Source organism: Podarcis vaucheri (assembly GCF_965113315.1).
Source record: "Podarcis vaucheri genome assembly, chromosome: 2".
Taxonomy (NCBI): domain Eukaryota; kingdom Metazoa; phylum Chordata; class Lepidosauria; order Squamata; family Lacertidae; genus Podarcis; species Podarcis vaucheri.
The window spans coordinates 16,119,399-16,134,776 of NC_138760.1; the positions used below are offsets into that span (position 1 = coordinate 16,119,399).

The 15,378-nt window shown below is 46.3% G+C and overlaps 2 protein-coding genes across 2 annotated transcripts in view; both read right to left on the reverse strand.

Moving 5' to 3' along the window:
- Window positions 1–15,378, reverse strand: part of LOC309526539 (homeobox protein Hox-D3-like) — a 91,785-nt gene that overhangs the window by 62,462 nt on the left and 13,945 nt on the right. The window lies entirely within an intron of this gene.
- HOXC5 (homeobox C5) overlaps window positions 5,097–15,378 on the reverse strand; it is a 66,298-nt gene continuing 56,016 nt past the window's right edge. Inside the window, exon 3 of the mRNA XM_082212879.1 lies at window positions 5,097–9,842. The gene's annotated coding sequence lies outside the window, so the exon portion shown is untranslated. The remainder of the gene's footprint in view (window positions 9,843–15,378) is intronic.

Sequence of the window (15,378 nt, forward strand, 5' to 3'; positions counted from 1 at the left end):
GCAGCTGGAGGCCCCATTAGCTAAAGTGGTGCTTCAGGTTAAGAACAGTTTCAGGTTAAGAACGGACCTCCGGAATGAATTAAGTTCTTAACCCAAGGTACCACTGTACAGTGAACTGAAATTGGGTCCTAATTCAAGTACAACATACTATCCACTACACCAGTATTATTATTTTTTATCTTTTCAGATGTGGATTGTGTATACATTTCCATTTACTCTGCATCCGCTGGTTTGGGAACTGGTGTACATATGACATTAGCCACAATCCATTCCTTATGAAATACTGTGTTTTGGTGCATTTGTCCCCCAAGCAAATTGAGAAAATTAATGGCCTTGCTGCATTTTACATGGCAAGATCCCATTTCTGTTCAGTGTTCCAGTCAGTCAGTCAGTCAGTCAGTCAGTCAGTCAGTCAGTCAGTCAAGCCTTCGTCCAGGATATTCCATTCCACTACCACCACCTCCATTTTTAATTCCCCCGACAACAACCAACCAGAAAGTGTGCTGAGCTGGGGGGTTTTGGAGGAAAAGATCCCCCTTAGATTTCTTATAAAAATGTTGTGTAGAGCTCCAAACCTTAGAGTACCCTGAAGTCTGGTGATAACTCCCACCTGTGTCTCAATACTGTCATTTTGGCTACATGAAGATCCACACTCATATAACTGAGTTTACTATTAGTATAAGAAGCTAATGCCGATTATTAATTGCATTTACTAGTATATCTCACCTTCTGTCCAAGGAGCTCAAGCTGGTATACACTCCTCATTGAATCCTGTGTGGAAGAGTAGGCTGAGAGGCAATGACTGGCTCAAGGTTACCCAGTGAGCTTCATGACCAAGATTTAAACCCTAGTCTCCCAGGTGTTAGTCCGACTCTCCAACCACTACACCACACACTGACTCACATAATGTGTATGTACAGGCATCTCAAACTTTAACTAGTTTAATAGTTGTGCCCCTTCCTTCTCCCAGGGAATCTTAGAACATGTATCTCCAACCTTTTCAGACCCAGGACCTACATTTAACCCTATTGTGCATTTGGGGATCCATTTCTTAATCTTCTACCATATATTCGCTCCTGTTGTGACCCAGTCTGGATCAGGCTATGACCCACTAGTGGGTCCCGACCCACCATTTGAAGATCAGTGCCCCAAAATTGTAAGAAGGGTGGGTGCTTGGGATCTCTATGAGAAGCAAACTACAATTCGATTCTTTGTGAGCAACTTACGTTGCCAAACTGCAATTCCCAGGATTGTGGGAAGTCAGGGCAACAGTTAAATTGCTATAAAATAGATGAATACAGTGCAAACAGGCCCTTAGTTTTTCCTTCTCCTCCTTCCTCTCCCTGACTCTCTCCTTTTCTGAAAAAAGCATAGAAAAATGTGGTGTTGCTTTTGCGTCTGATTTATCCACCTAAGCATGACCAAGCTGAGGTTCGTAACAGCCCACCAATTCAAGCTCAGTGCCATAATGATACTCTTTCTTTCTTTCTTTCTTTCTTTCTTTCTTTCTTTCTTTCTTTCTTTCTTTCCATTAGTAGAAAGGGAGAGGGACAGAGGAGATGAGCCCCATATCTGTTACATGGCTTCTACGTTCTTCCTGCCATAGACGGTATTCTTTTCCTTGCCTTTCCATTATATATTTTGAAGCATAAGATAAGTCTGCTGGGAGGGGTGTCAAGTGCTTTAAAGTCATTTGCCAGGAAGTGGCTGCTACCATCATCTCCTTCTCTCCACCCCCACCCCACCTCCACTCCCTCCTCCCACCTAATTATACTCCATCAGAGTTCTTCAACATGGGTGTTGAATTTAAGCACCTGCTTAAATTCAACCCCTTTCAACAAAGCCCTCTTAATCACGTGCTTTAACTTTGATCAAGTGATTAAATGTCACAGAGACCAGTGGGACTTAAGCAGGTGCTCCTAATGCTTTGATGACTTCAGATAGGATTACTTCCATCCTTGGATACTTAAGTACTTTTCCTGGACAGAAGCCAATGAGACTACTTGATCATGTGTTTGAGGCAATCACCTTGCAGTCATTTTTTAGTAGACTCCTACTGATTTTCCCACTCTAGACCCTATTCTTCCAGTCCCGCATTTCACCTTCTTAAACTCGTGGTCTCTTGAGGGATGGGTTTATCTGAATATGCATAGTAGATAAGCAACCAGGCCTACTTGCACAAGGAAGCTATCGCCTACTATTTATTTACTTACGATATTTCTGTCCTGCTCTTTGTCTTGCAAGATGATCCTAGAGTGAGTTATAATTGCTGGTAAAATACATAACCAACAATAAAAGATAGGTCGTTGGCATTCATCTGTCTCGAGAGACAATGGAGTGTGCCTCTGGGGTGAAGTCAAACTGCTGTGTTAGCAGCACCAAAGTGACTTTCCCCGTATGGAGGCCCTGGGCTGCCCAGGCGACAAGACCCCCCTCTTGGCCTTGCTCAGGGGTCAGCAACCTTTTCCAGCCGTTGGCCAGTCCACTGTCCCTCAGACCATGTGGTGGGCCAGACTATTTTTTTTTTTGGGGGGGGGGAATGAACAAATTCCTATGCCCCACAAATAACCCGGAGATGCAATTTAAAGAAAAGCACACATCCTACTCATGTAAAAAAACGCTGATTCCCGGGCTGTCCACAGGCTGGATTGAGAAAGTGATTAGGTTGCCTGCCCCTGGCCTTGCTGATGTGGTCGAAAGGAAACCAGAGCAATTTGTTTGGCACCAGCTTGGCTGCCAGAGTTGCCAGAAGGAGGCATACAAGATGCCACCTAACTGTCTTAGAGACTCCACTCCAGGTTTGTGCAGAGTTGACTCCTTAGCCTTTTCTTCTCCTGGAGATATCCTGTAAGGCAGCAGCGGTTTAGGATCAGAGTTGTCCTTCTCCAAATGGGCTACCTTCCCAGGTTGACCCATCTGCCCCTCACTTCCCTGTACAGCATGTGCAGAAACTGCCTTCTTGACTGTTAGACCCACAATTGGTCTCAACCGCTCACTCCACCAGAGCCTGTCTTTGCATGCAAGGAATATCCCTAAGTCACCAAGGGTTTGAGACCTATCGGCTACCCTCACCTAGTTTAGCCAGCCAGTCAAAGGTGTTCCTGGGTGTAGCTACTGTCGCATCCTGACAGCTTCTAGGAGCCACAGGTGAGAGCTGAGTGCAGGGTGGGGACCAAAGATGGAAAATCTACCTCAGAAGGAGGATGGCATGTCCCTCACCAGAGGTTCTACTCCTTCTCTAACCCATAAAGGTAAAGGGTAAAGGGACCCCTGACCATTAGGTCCAGTCGTGGCAGACTCTGAGGTTATGGCGTTCATCTTGCTTTACTGGCCGAGGGAGCCGGTGTACAGCTTCCGGGTCATGTGGCCAGCATGACTAAGCTGCTTCTGGTGAACTAGCACAATGCATGGAAATGCTGTTTACCTTCCCGCCAGAGCAGTACCTATTTATCTACTTGCACTTTGACATGCTTTCGAACTGCTAGGTTGGCAGGAGCAGAGACCGAGCAACGGGAGCTCACCCTGTCACGGAGATTCGAACTGCCGACCTTCTGATCGGCAAGTCCTAGGCTCTGTGGTTTAACCCACAGCACCACCCGCGTCCCCTATCACCCCATGCACCCCCCAAAAAAAGATAGGTAACACAAGAAACAGTAGACATAAGCGGTCAGCAGGTCACCCCAAGGCCTAGGTGAATAAATACATTTTTAATTGGTAATGAAAACTTAGAAGAATTGGCACTACTCAGTTTTGTAAAGAGAGGTCATTACAGAGTTGGGTCCCCTGTACTGAGGATGCCCTTTCCTGCCTCACCACATATCTAATTTCAGGATGATGTGGGACCATCAAAGGACATCCCTGTCAGATCTCAGAGTACAGGAAAGTCTGTAAGGGAGAAGACACTATTATAAGACACTTTCCTTCAGCAAACCTAACTGAAAATTATATTCCTCTGTCCCTGTGGACCACTTCACACATTGCATGGCAACAAATGCAGGTTTGGCACCCAGGCGACACCTGCCAGTGGCGTAGTGTGGGGGGTGCAGGGGGGGCCGGCCGCACCGGGCGCAACATCTGGGGGTTAGGGTGCGCAAATCCACGGGTTAGGGGGCGCAAATCCATGGGTTAGGGGGGCACAAATTACTTGCCTTGCCCCGGGTGCTGACAACCCATGCTACGCCACTGACACCTGCAGCTGCTATCAGCTGCCTGTCAAGTGTGCTTGTATGATCCCCATTGCGCCCACACTTTACACATTTAGGAGTACACTTGAAGCATCTCAGATATTTCTTTTAATTGGCCCAATTAATTTCAGTATTTTTTTCTTCTAATTCATATTTCCCAGTGTAGTGAGCGGGACTATCCACACCCCCGACCGTTCCTCCTAGACACCGGCAGGACTTGGCCAGGAAGGGGGAGAGATCGCTAGTTGTTGCAGATCACAAGCCAAACAGTAAAGCTGCCACCACCTCCTTTCCTGGACCACCCTCGAATGGGGTTCAAGGAGGAGAACCCCCCCCCTTCGGTATTTATTGGGTTTGCCCAGCCCTGAGTCACTTTACCGTGACGCAGACAGAAATTCAACAGCTGGATGTCCAAACGGTAAGGCACCCATTTAGCTTCCCCGAGCAAAGGCACAGAGTACAAAAGACAAAAAGTCCGTTTCCAAGTTTATTGAAAAAGCCACTCAAAAGTTGCACATTTCTTAGACGGTTACAAACAAAAAATAAAAACATTGTAAAATATAACTAGCTAAAACCATACCCACCCAGCAACACTAGTTCAAAACACAGTGAGTAGCCAAGAGGCGAAATACCAGGGCAAGATGATCTGCACTTTGCATCTGAATTCCCAAACCCTTTATCCTTGAAAACCCACGTGGAGGACAGATTAGGGACCAATCATTTATTTAGGTCAATTACCAATTTACCAAATACAGATAGGTAGCCGTGTTGGTCTGCCATAGTCAAAATAAAAAAATTCCTTCCAGTAGCACCTTAAAGACCAACTAAGTTAGCTCTTGGTATCCAAGAACTATATACCAAGAACTAACTTAGTTGGTCTTTAAGGTGCTACTGGAAGGAATTTTTCAATTTACCAAAGGCTGTATGATGAGACTATATCTTCTGATTGTCAGGAGACCGGCACAGTGAACTTTGTTTAGACTCAGAAACCTTGAGATCAAAAGGCTGCTCCCTCTGTTCCCAGACCTCTCTTTCATGTACCAGGCTCCCAAATTGTATATTACTTGATAGCCTCCTGTACCTTTTTACAACCCAATCCATACTCAGGCCCCCAGCTGCGCCAGGGTCGACAAATCAGATAACATCTCATCCTGCCCAGAGTCAAGATGTAATTGACTCACACCTCTAGAGACAGGGAGTTTTACGTTTAAAAAGACCAGACACCCATTCCCCAGAAGGCCATAGTTTTATCTCTCCCACAATGCCTCACTCCTGCGTGAACCAGCGTTTGGACATACCAAGATTTCCAAACTTCACTACACCCACCCACCCTCTAAGATGAAATTAAAGGGTTAAGCCCCTAAATTTTATCACTACTATTTACACAATTGAGGTAGTTCCAACCAATCTGGGGCATTTAGTACAGTCATACCTCAGGTTAAAGATGCTTCAGGTTGAGTATTTTCAAGTTGCTTTCTGTGGTGACCCGGAAGTAACGGAACAGGTTGTCTCCAGGTTTCGCCGCTTGCGCATGTGCAGACACTCAAAATTATGTCATGCGCAGAAGCGGCGAATCACGACGCGCAGACGCAAGTTGCGTTCCGCTCAGGATGTGAACGGGGCTCCGGAACGGATCCCGTTTGCATCCAGAGGTACCACTGTACCTCTAAAATAGCAACTCACTCCACAGACTGCTACAAGCAGGACAGGGTGTCCGTGACTGCGTTCATTTTCCCAGGTATATGAGAAACTGTGAACTGATAGTCTTGAAGGGTCAGACTCCATCTGAGTAACTTCTGGTCAGTGTGTTTCACTCTTTCTAACCAGCACAAGGGTGAATGGTCAGTTTGGACTTCACAATTATTCCCCCACAAGTGGGGGTGGAGTTTGACCAAAGCCCAAACCAAAGCAAGGCATGCTTTTTCGACAGTGGAATAATTCTGCTCACGTGGTAGCAACTTTTTGCTCAAATACACAACTGGACGCCAGGTTCCTTCCTCATCTTGCTGAAGCTGTACACCCCCTAATCCTGTTTGGCTAGCGTCTGTCTGTACTACAAAGGGTTGGGCGCAAGCATCACTGTTGAGCTCACTAATGCCTGTTTTAACATTTCAAAAGCACGCTGACACTCCTCAGTCCAGGTCACCTTAACAGGCAGAGATTTCTTACACAAATTCGTCAAAGGGGTGGCAAGGGTTGCAAAATGCTTAATAAACCTTCGATAATAATTCACTAGCCCAATAAAGGACTGCACATCCCTTTTTGTCTGTGGGCGAGGCCATTTCTGTACACGCTGGACCTTGGCCTCCAGGGATTTGATATTTCCAGACCCCACCCTGAACCCCAAATAAATCACCTCTCCTTGAACTGACACTTGGAGATCTTCACCGTCAGGTTGGCTTCCTGTAACCGTGACAAAACACTCTGCACATGCCTAAGATGCTCCCCCCAGGAATTAGAAAAGATAGCCAGATCATCTAAGTAGGCACAACAAAAATCACTCACATCATGTATCAGAGAATTAATCAGTCGCTGGAATGCTGTGGGCGCATTGCGCAATCCAAAAGGTAACACCTTAAATTGATATAGACCCACATGGGTAACGAAGGCAGATTTTTCTGATGCCTCAAAGGAATTTGCCAAAATTCTTTGGTCAAATCCAGGACCGTGATTAACTTTGCTCTCCATAGCTTTTCAATCAGGGTGTCAATTCTGGGCAAGGGACAAACATCAGGGAGGGTCACAGAGTTAATATGCCGATAATCCACACAAAAACAAATGGTGGAATCAACCTTAGGTACCAAAACGATGGGAGAAGCCCAGGCTCTCTTACTGGGCTCTATAACTCCCAAATCAAGCATTTCCCGCAATTCAGCCTCAATGCTTCAGGCATGAGCTTCACTGACCCTATAAGGCCATGATGCAATAGGTGCAGCATCACCAGTGTTAAAATGGTGCTGTATCAAATGAGTCCTCCCTGGTTTAGTACGGAAAGTACGGTCAAAAGACTGTAAAAAATCAAAGAACCCCCTAGCCTGTTGTTCGGACAAGGTAGGTAAGCATAACACATCCAAGATACAGTGGACACTCGGGTTGTGAACGTGATCCATGCGGGATGCACGTCCACAACCCGCAGCGTTCGCAACCCGCGTCTGCGCATGTGCAGGTTGCGATTTGGCAGTTCTGCGCATGCGCAAAGCACCATTTAGAGCTTCTGCGCATGCCGAAACCTGGAAGTAACCTGTTCCAGTACTTCCAGGTTTCGGCAGTCCGCAACCCGAAAAAACACAACCTGAAGTGGCTGTAACCCAAGGTATGACTATACTTCCAGCCTGTTTTTATTCCTCCAAGAGGTCTATAGGGGCTGTAGGCACCTCCTCTCGACCTCCAGAGATGGCCAACACAGAAAGCTCAGATTCAAGGTACCTTTTCAAAGAATTGACATGATATTCTCTCAATGCATCATGCAGCTCCTGGCATTCCTCCAGATAGCGCACAGAGCTCAACTTGGCCTTCACTATGCCAGGCCCATGCCATTTGACTGCCAGTTTGTGGGGTCGGGTGGGTTTCAACACTAAAACCTGATCTCCCACTTCAAAACTTTTTGTCACCACCTTCAAATCATAAAAACGTTTCTGTTCCAACCGAGCACCCTCCAAATTCTCCTTGGCAAGTTGCCAGATGTCAGACAACGTCTGCCTCAGGTTAGCAAAATACTCAGACACAGAAGGTACCTTAATCTCCTCCTCCGACCCCTCCAACTCCCTCCGGAGCATGGACAGAGGAGTAGTCAAGAGTCGGCCAAAAATCAACTGGTTGGGCGCAAACCCTAGACTCCTTTGATAAGCATCATTGTAAGCAGACACAACTAAAGGCAGATCTTGATCCCAGCTAGACCCATGGGCCAGGGCATACTTCCGCAACATCTGCTCGAGAGTTTTCTGAACTCTTTTTATAAACCCATTTCCCTGGTGCTGATCCACAACACTAGTGTGATGGTGGACCTTTGCCAGCTGCAAAACCTTCTGAGTTAGCTCAGCCATTACATTGGTTCCCAGATCACTCACTAGAACCTTAGGTATCCCCAAAGAACCAAAGGCCAAAACCAAAGCTTTCGCAAGATTTTGGGCAGAAGTATTGGGCAAGCTTGTAGCCCAAACATATCTAGAGGCATAATCAATTATTACACAAACATACTGCTTCCCAGCACGGGTTTTCTGCAGGGGGCCCACCAAGTCTATTCCCCATTTTTCCAAAACATTTGCGTCAAGAGGTACACTCTGTAAGGTATTAGGCATGCTGTCTTTATCATTCCCTATTTTTTGACACACAACACAAGAGCGTACAAAGTTCTTTACACTTTGGTGCACTTCAGGCCAGTAAAAGTACCGGCTGATGCGTTCCAGGGTCTTCTGTACCCCCAAGTGGCCTGCCAGACCATCATGATGGGCTACGTCCAGTACCTTAGCACGCCTTGACCCAGGAACCACCAGCTGCAAAACAACGTCTTTGTCTTTGATCTTCTTTAGCCAGAACCGTCTGTACAAGAGCCCATTTTCATACAAGAAGTGGGCGCGCCTCTTTCCTTGGGGAAGGCTCTCCGCAGCGTCCCAGCAAGCTTGCAAGGAGGGATCAGATCTCTGCTCGGCTTCAAACAATTGCAAATCCCCCAACACAGCGGAAGACCCAAGATTTTCTGAAACAGCAGGGATACTTTTCCAAGGTTCCTTGGGCTGAAATGCAGACCTCCCTTTCGATCCCAGAGCCATTAGTCAATTCCCAACCGACTGGCTTTTGTTTCCCAGATGAGGCCTGTTGAGCCTAAAAGTCTCAGCAAACTGTACGGCTTGCTCAAGAGTAGCAGGGCTTCGGTCCGCCACCAAGATTGCCAATTCCGCAGGCAAAAGGCGGTTAAACTGCTCTTTGAGCATCAATTGTTTCAACCCTTCAAAGGTAGTTACATCCGCTGCAGACAGCCACAATTCAAAATTCTGTGCCATTTTAGCAGCAACGAGGGTCAGGCTTTCAGCTGAGGCAGCTTTATCAACCTTTCGGAAAGCCCGCCTATAGTCCTCAGCCCTCAAACCATATATTTGCAAAGCAAGGCGCTTATAATGTTCATAGTCCCTAGCATATGATAAGGGTAACTGTCCCATTAAATCAGCCAGTTCTCCACTGACTAGGGCTCTCAGAATGGTCATATACAGTCTTGGGGGGACTCCAAATTTTCGACAACTCAGTTCAAACATGGTGAAATAATACAAAACGTCCATGGAAGGTTTATAAGCAGGGAAGAGGCGAAAATCCAAATCCCATATGCTAAACTCACGAGTCGCGCATCTCAGGGCCACATCTCACAGTTCCTGGTCATGGCTGTACCTCGGGGCGGGGTGATAACTCGGTGCTTGTCCCTCCAGACGCTGAGGTTCCTTCTCCCCATTCACGCAAGAGGGTCCGGAGCGTGGCCCATAGTCCTCCTCCTCTTCGTACTGTTGAGCTGACATCCTAGGCTCCCAATATCCTTCTGACAAGCAGACTCTCGTTGGACTAGCTGGTCGATAAGCAACAGGTCCACGATTCTCCTGGGGTTGACGCTCCGACTCTCGGTAGTCACCCGCAGCCACTGCACGGACCTCCCTTGGGCGTCTCAGCAGCTCCCTGTAATCAGGGATAATATATCTGGTTTATAAGAATAATGAAGGTGGGCTGATGTGTTAGAAAGCCTTCTAAATAGTATGTGCTCACTGTAAAACTTGTAAGCAGATCTCTGCATACATGACTGGGGTCTCTTGCTGCCTGCATAGCACAACTGCAGCACCACCACAGTGTATGCCTCTTCCTAGAATCACAGATTTTTAGAGTTGGAAGGGAAACCAAGGGTCATCTAGTTCAACCCCCTGCAATGCAGGATACTTTTGCCCAATGTGGGGCAAGAACCAATGATCCTGAGACTAAGAGTCTCATGCTCTACCCACTGAGCTAGAAACAGATGGAGTAGTATGAGTGCACTGGAAAAGGATACTTTGTACTGTACAGCTAATTTTCCCAATATGCAGTGACCAGTGAAAATGAAACCAGGCTCTTCTGTTATAACTAATAGTGGTTTCCTTGATTTTATCTGGCCACCCCTAACAGTGAGTAACCGTGTCACCCTCTGGTATCAGCAGATAAAAGGGTCATGGCATTCATCCACCAGTATCTCAGAAGTCTGTGCATACATGGTAAATAGGTAAAAACAGCTGCTGGAACCTTAGGAATTGGTTATTCCATCACTGTCTTAGGAAGCACATCTTTAGGCATTCAGTATGAACATATCTTTGTCCATTGAGTTTTCTTGGCAGGGATACTGGAGTGGCTTGCCAGTTCCTGCTCCAGGTGGATCACGTTTAGTCAAAACTCTCCACTATGACCTGTCCATCTTGGGTGGCCCTGCACAGCATAGCTCTGAGTTCTTCAAGCCCCTTCACCACGACAAGGCAGTGATCCATGAAGGAGATGTATGTATGTAGTGATGTATGTAGTGGTGTATGGAAGTGAGAGCTGGACCATAAAGAAAGCTGATCGCCGAAGAATTGATGCTTTTGAATTATGGTGCTGGAGGAGACTCCTGAGAGTCCCGTGGACTGCAAGAAGATCAAACCTCTCCATTCTGAAGGAAATCAGCCCTGAGTGCTCACTGGAAGGACAGATCATGAAGCTGAGGCTCCAATACTTTGGTCACCTCATGAGAAGAGAAGACTCCCTGGAAAAGACCCTGACGTTGGGAAAGATTGAGGGCACAAGGAGAAGGGAACGACAGAGGAGGAGATGGTTGGACAGTGTTCTTGAAGCTACCAACATGAGTTTGACCAAACTGCGGGAGGCAGTGGAAGACAGGAGTGCCTGGCGTGCTCTGGTCCATGGGGTCACAAAGAGCCGGGCACGACTAAACAACTAAACAACAACAACAATGTAGTGGGTAGAGATAGTGACAGGGGAGGACTAGGTTCAGATAATTGCTCTACTATGAAGGTCACTGGTTAGCTGTGTGGCAGCCACTGTCTCTCAACCTGTGCAAGGCACAGGATAAAGTGGGATTAACCCCATATATTCTACACTGAGTGACTTCGAGGAAGGTACATAACATACAAATGCAGTTCATCCATCCAATGCCACTCTAAAAGGAACAGCCAGGTAACTGCAAAATAAAATCATGATGTGATAGGAAGGTGGGTTGTATGAATCCCCTTCAATCTAAATGATAATCAGGTAGTGTGAACTTTTTGAATACAGTGGTACCTCGGGTTAAGTACTTAATTCATTCCGGAGGTCCGTTCTTAACCTGAAACTGTTCTTAACCTGAAGCACCACTTTAGCTAATGGGGCCTCCTGTTGTCGCCGCGCCGCCAGAGCACAATTTCTATTCTCATCCTGAAGCAAAGTTCTTAACCCGAGGTACTATTTCTGGGTTAGTGGAGTCTGTAACCTGAAGTGTATGTAACCCGAGGTACCACTGTACAGCCATGCATTAGCCCTTTTGAAAACATTCCTTTAATCCAACAGAGAAAGGTAAAGATGCAGTCAGGGGAGCAGGGCCAAGCAGGTTCAAATAAGAAAGCAAGCACAAATAGATGGCAGTAAAATGATGCAACCATTTGGTTGATAGTGTTCAAGGGGAGGGGAGATCTCCTCTCACATCACTCAAGGCAAGCCATACTAGTTTAAAAATGAGGGAAAGAGGGAGGGAGGGAGAGAGAGAGAGAGAGAGAGAGAGAGAGAGAGAGAGAGAGAATGCATTATATTCCAACTAATGATCTTGATCTGTGAGTAATAACTATAGGCCATTGAATGGTTTATATCCTATCTCAGAGGTCAGCCTAAGAAATTTCAGTGGTCCCTTCGTATTTCTGATTGTGTGAACAAGCCTTACAGCATTTTAGACTCTCAAGAGCTGCAGCAGCTCTTTTTCAAAGCAATAGCGTCAAAATGGCTTTGAAATAGAAAATTTGCACATCTGTTGGGAGATGATACCCAGATGCAAATTCTGAACTTCAGCCAAGGAAAAAAAACACCATACAAAGAAGAGCCATAGTTTTTAGTGCTCTGGAAGTGTGCAGAGTTTTAGTTCTGGGTTCACAGATGTCATCATCATTGTTTGGGTTGTTTTAATCATTTGCAGGAAGAAAATGGATATCACCCCAGTCACCCAGCTTATGCATCACTGCACTATACATAATAATGCTTGTTTAACTCATTAGAGCAGGGATGGGATCGGGAAGCTGCAGCTCTCCAGATGTTATCAAACTCCAGTTCCCACCATCCCACCATGAGCGTTGACCATACTAGCTGGGACTGCTGGAATTGGAGCTCAACAATATTTGGAGAGGTGCTCGCTTTGGCAACACATATACTAAAATTGGAATGATACAGAGAAGATTAGCATGGCCCCTGTACAAGGATGACACGCAAATTCATGAAGCATTCCATTTTTTAAAATAAATAAATAAATAAATATTTGGAGAGCTACAGATTCAACACCTCTTATATAGGGAGTGTTCAGAAGTCTTCAGCAATTCCCATAACAGGGATGTGGGACCTCAAACCCAGGGGCCAAATGTGCACCCAGGGTTCTCTATGTGGCCCTCAGGATTCTACCATGTCCCCACCCCCTCACTGGTCCACAAGGGAATATGACCATCAGGCTGAAAAATTCCCCCACCCATCCCTGCCTTAGCATTAGATTGAACATTAGGAGAAACTTACTGATAGGACGTGGGTGGCGTTGTGGGTAAACCACAGAGCCTAGGACTTGCCAATCAGAAGATCGGCGGTTCAAATCCCCGTGACGGGGTGAGCTCCCATTGCTCGGTCCCAGCTCCTGCCAACCTAGCAGTTCAAAAGCATGTCAAAGTGCACATAGATACATAGGTACCGCTCCGGCAGGAAGGTAAACGGCGTTTCTGTGTGCTGCTCTGGTTCACCAGAAGCAGCTTAGTCATGCTGGCCACATGACCTGGAAGCTGTCTGCGGACAAACGCTGGCTCCCTCGGCCTATAGAGCGAGATGAGCGCACAATCCCAGTGTCGGTCACGACTGGACTTAATGGTCAGGGGTCCCTTTACCTTTTTACTGATAGTTAGAGCATCTTGACAATGAAAGCAATTACCAGAGGGAGGGAAGGGGTGTTCTTCTAGTGAAGGCTGGACAGCCATCTGTTGAGGATGCCCTAGCTCTGGATTTCCTGCAGAAATCAGGAGGTTGGACTAGATGGCCTACACAACCCATTCCAACAATATGATTCTGCCCCTATTAGGAGTTGCTGGTATCAACCCTGCAGCACATATTTGGGCAGGGTGGGGGGAGAGAGATAGTGGATTGTCTAGAAGGCTGCCTTGGAAGCAGGGACTTCCTGGTTCATGTCACAATTCCATGCATGTCTATCCAAAAGAAAGTTCCAGCTAAGTGTACCCAGGATTGCTGCCTCACGGAGCAATCCTCTTTACATCATGCACATTAGGAAAGGACAGAGCTCAGTGGGCAGAGCATCTGCTTAGCATTCAGAAGGTCTTGGGTTCAACTCCTGGAATCTCCAAGTGGGACTGGGGGAGAACTGTGCCTGAAACCCCAGAGAGCTGCTGACAGTCCATGTGGACAGTACTGACCCTGATGGACCAGTGGCCTGAGCCTGGTTCTTCTGTTTGTATGTAGATGGTGTGTAGGCAGATTCTTCTGTTTGTACGTAGATGATGTGTAGCTGCCTCTCTGCCAACCTTCATCAGCAAAGAGGAGCACCTCCATCTGGCAGCAGTGGCTCTGTAATGGTAGAGGCGCCACCTTCACCAAGATATTCTGGTAACAGGATATTCTGGGGCAAGGGACTAGTGTGTTTGGACCCAAAGACCATGGATCCCTTCAACAGTCTAATCCTTGGACTCTCAGATACACCTTCAGCCTGGAACTGGCATAGCAAAATTAAAGGGGCAGGTGGAAAACCCACCTTCCACAACACACACACACAAAGTGCACATCACACATATTCATCTCATTCTAAAGCATATAGATTCATCACAGATAATAACACACTGATAGATAAGAACATTTTAAAAGCTTGCCAGATCAGATGGTGAACATCAATCTAGTTCCTCATTCTCTTTCCAGACCAACCAAATAACTCTAGAAGCTCACAAGGAGGTGCCCATTCTCTGATGTGTATTTCAGCATCAGGTATTCAAAGATGTATATTGTCTGTATCCACTGAGGTTCTGTCTCGGTATCATGGCCAATGGCAATTGATACCCACTCCCTATGAACATGTCTCACCTTCCTTTAAAGCAGGGATTGGAAACCTCTTGGCTGTGGCTCCTATCAACCCTGACCACTGGCCATGCTGGCTGTGGCTGAGGAGGGCTAGAGTCCAACAACATCAGGAGGGCCACAGGTGCAACACCACTGACCTAAATGATACCTTAAGGACACCTAGCTAATTTCATGCAAATTGAAGGTTTCCAAGTCAACTCAGAAATATTGACCCCCCAAACACGTTTAAAAGGCAAAAGTAACAAGTTTTCCCAAAGAAATTCCTGTTTCTGTAGTTTAACCTCTTAGTCACACACCCCCGCCCATATCTTAACAGACAAGGGAAATTGCACTCTCCCACTACCTTATTTCTGAGATCATTTCCCCACTTTTCTCTAGGCCAGATGTTGTTGAGCCAGGCTCCTTAGAAGCTTATCCAAACTTCATCAATGAGAAGTTCAAAACTAATGACAACTACAGATAGGTAGCCGTGTTGGTCTGCCATAGTCAAAATAAAAAAATTCCTTCCAGTAACACCTTAAAGACCAACTAAGTTAGTTCTTGGTATGAGCTTTCGTGTGCATGCACACGAAAGCTCATACCAAGAACTAACTTAGTTGGTCTTTAAGGTGTTACTGGAAGGAATTTTTTTATAATGACAACTGGATAACTTGTACACCACATCTCATTATACATTATCTTATCTCATTATACATGACTAAGCCATTTTTCACCTTCTCCCCCCTTGCCTTTTCCTGTAAGACCTATTGCAGTCGTTAAGAATCATCAACAGGCTCATCTCAGCTATCTGCCAATCTCCCATTCCCACCACCCTTCTGAGTAATACCCCTCCCTACCTTCTCACTATATAGAAGGATCTGGCAACTTCTGTTTCAGTGTATCTGAAGAAGTGTGCATG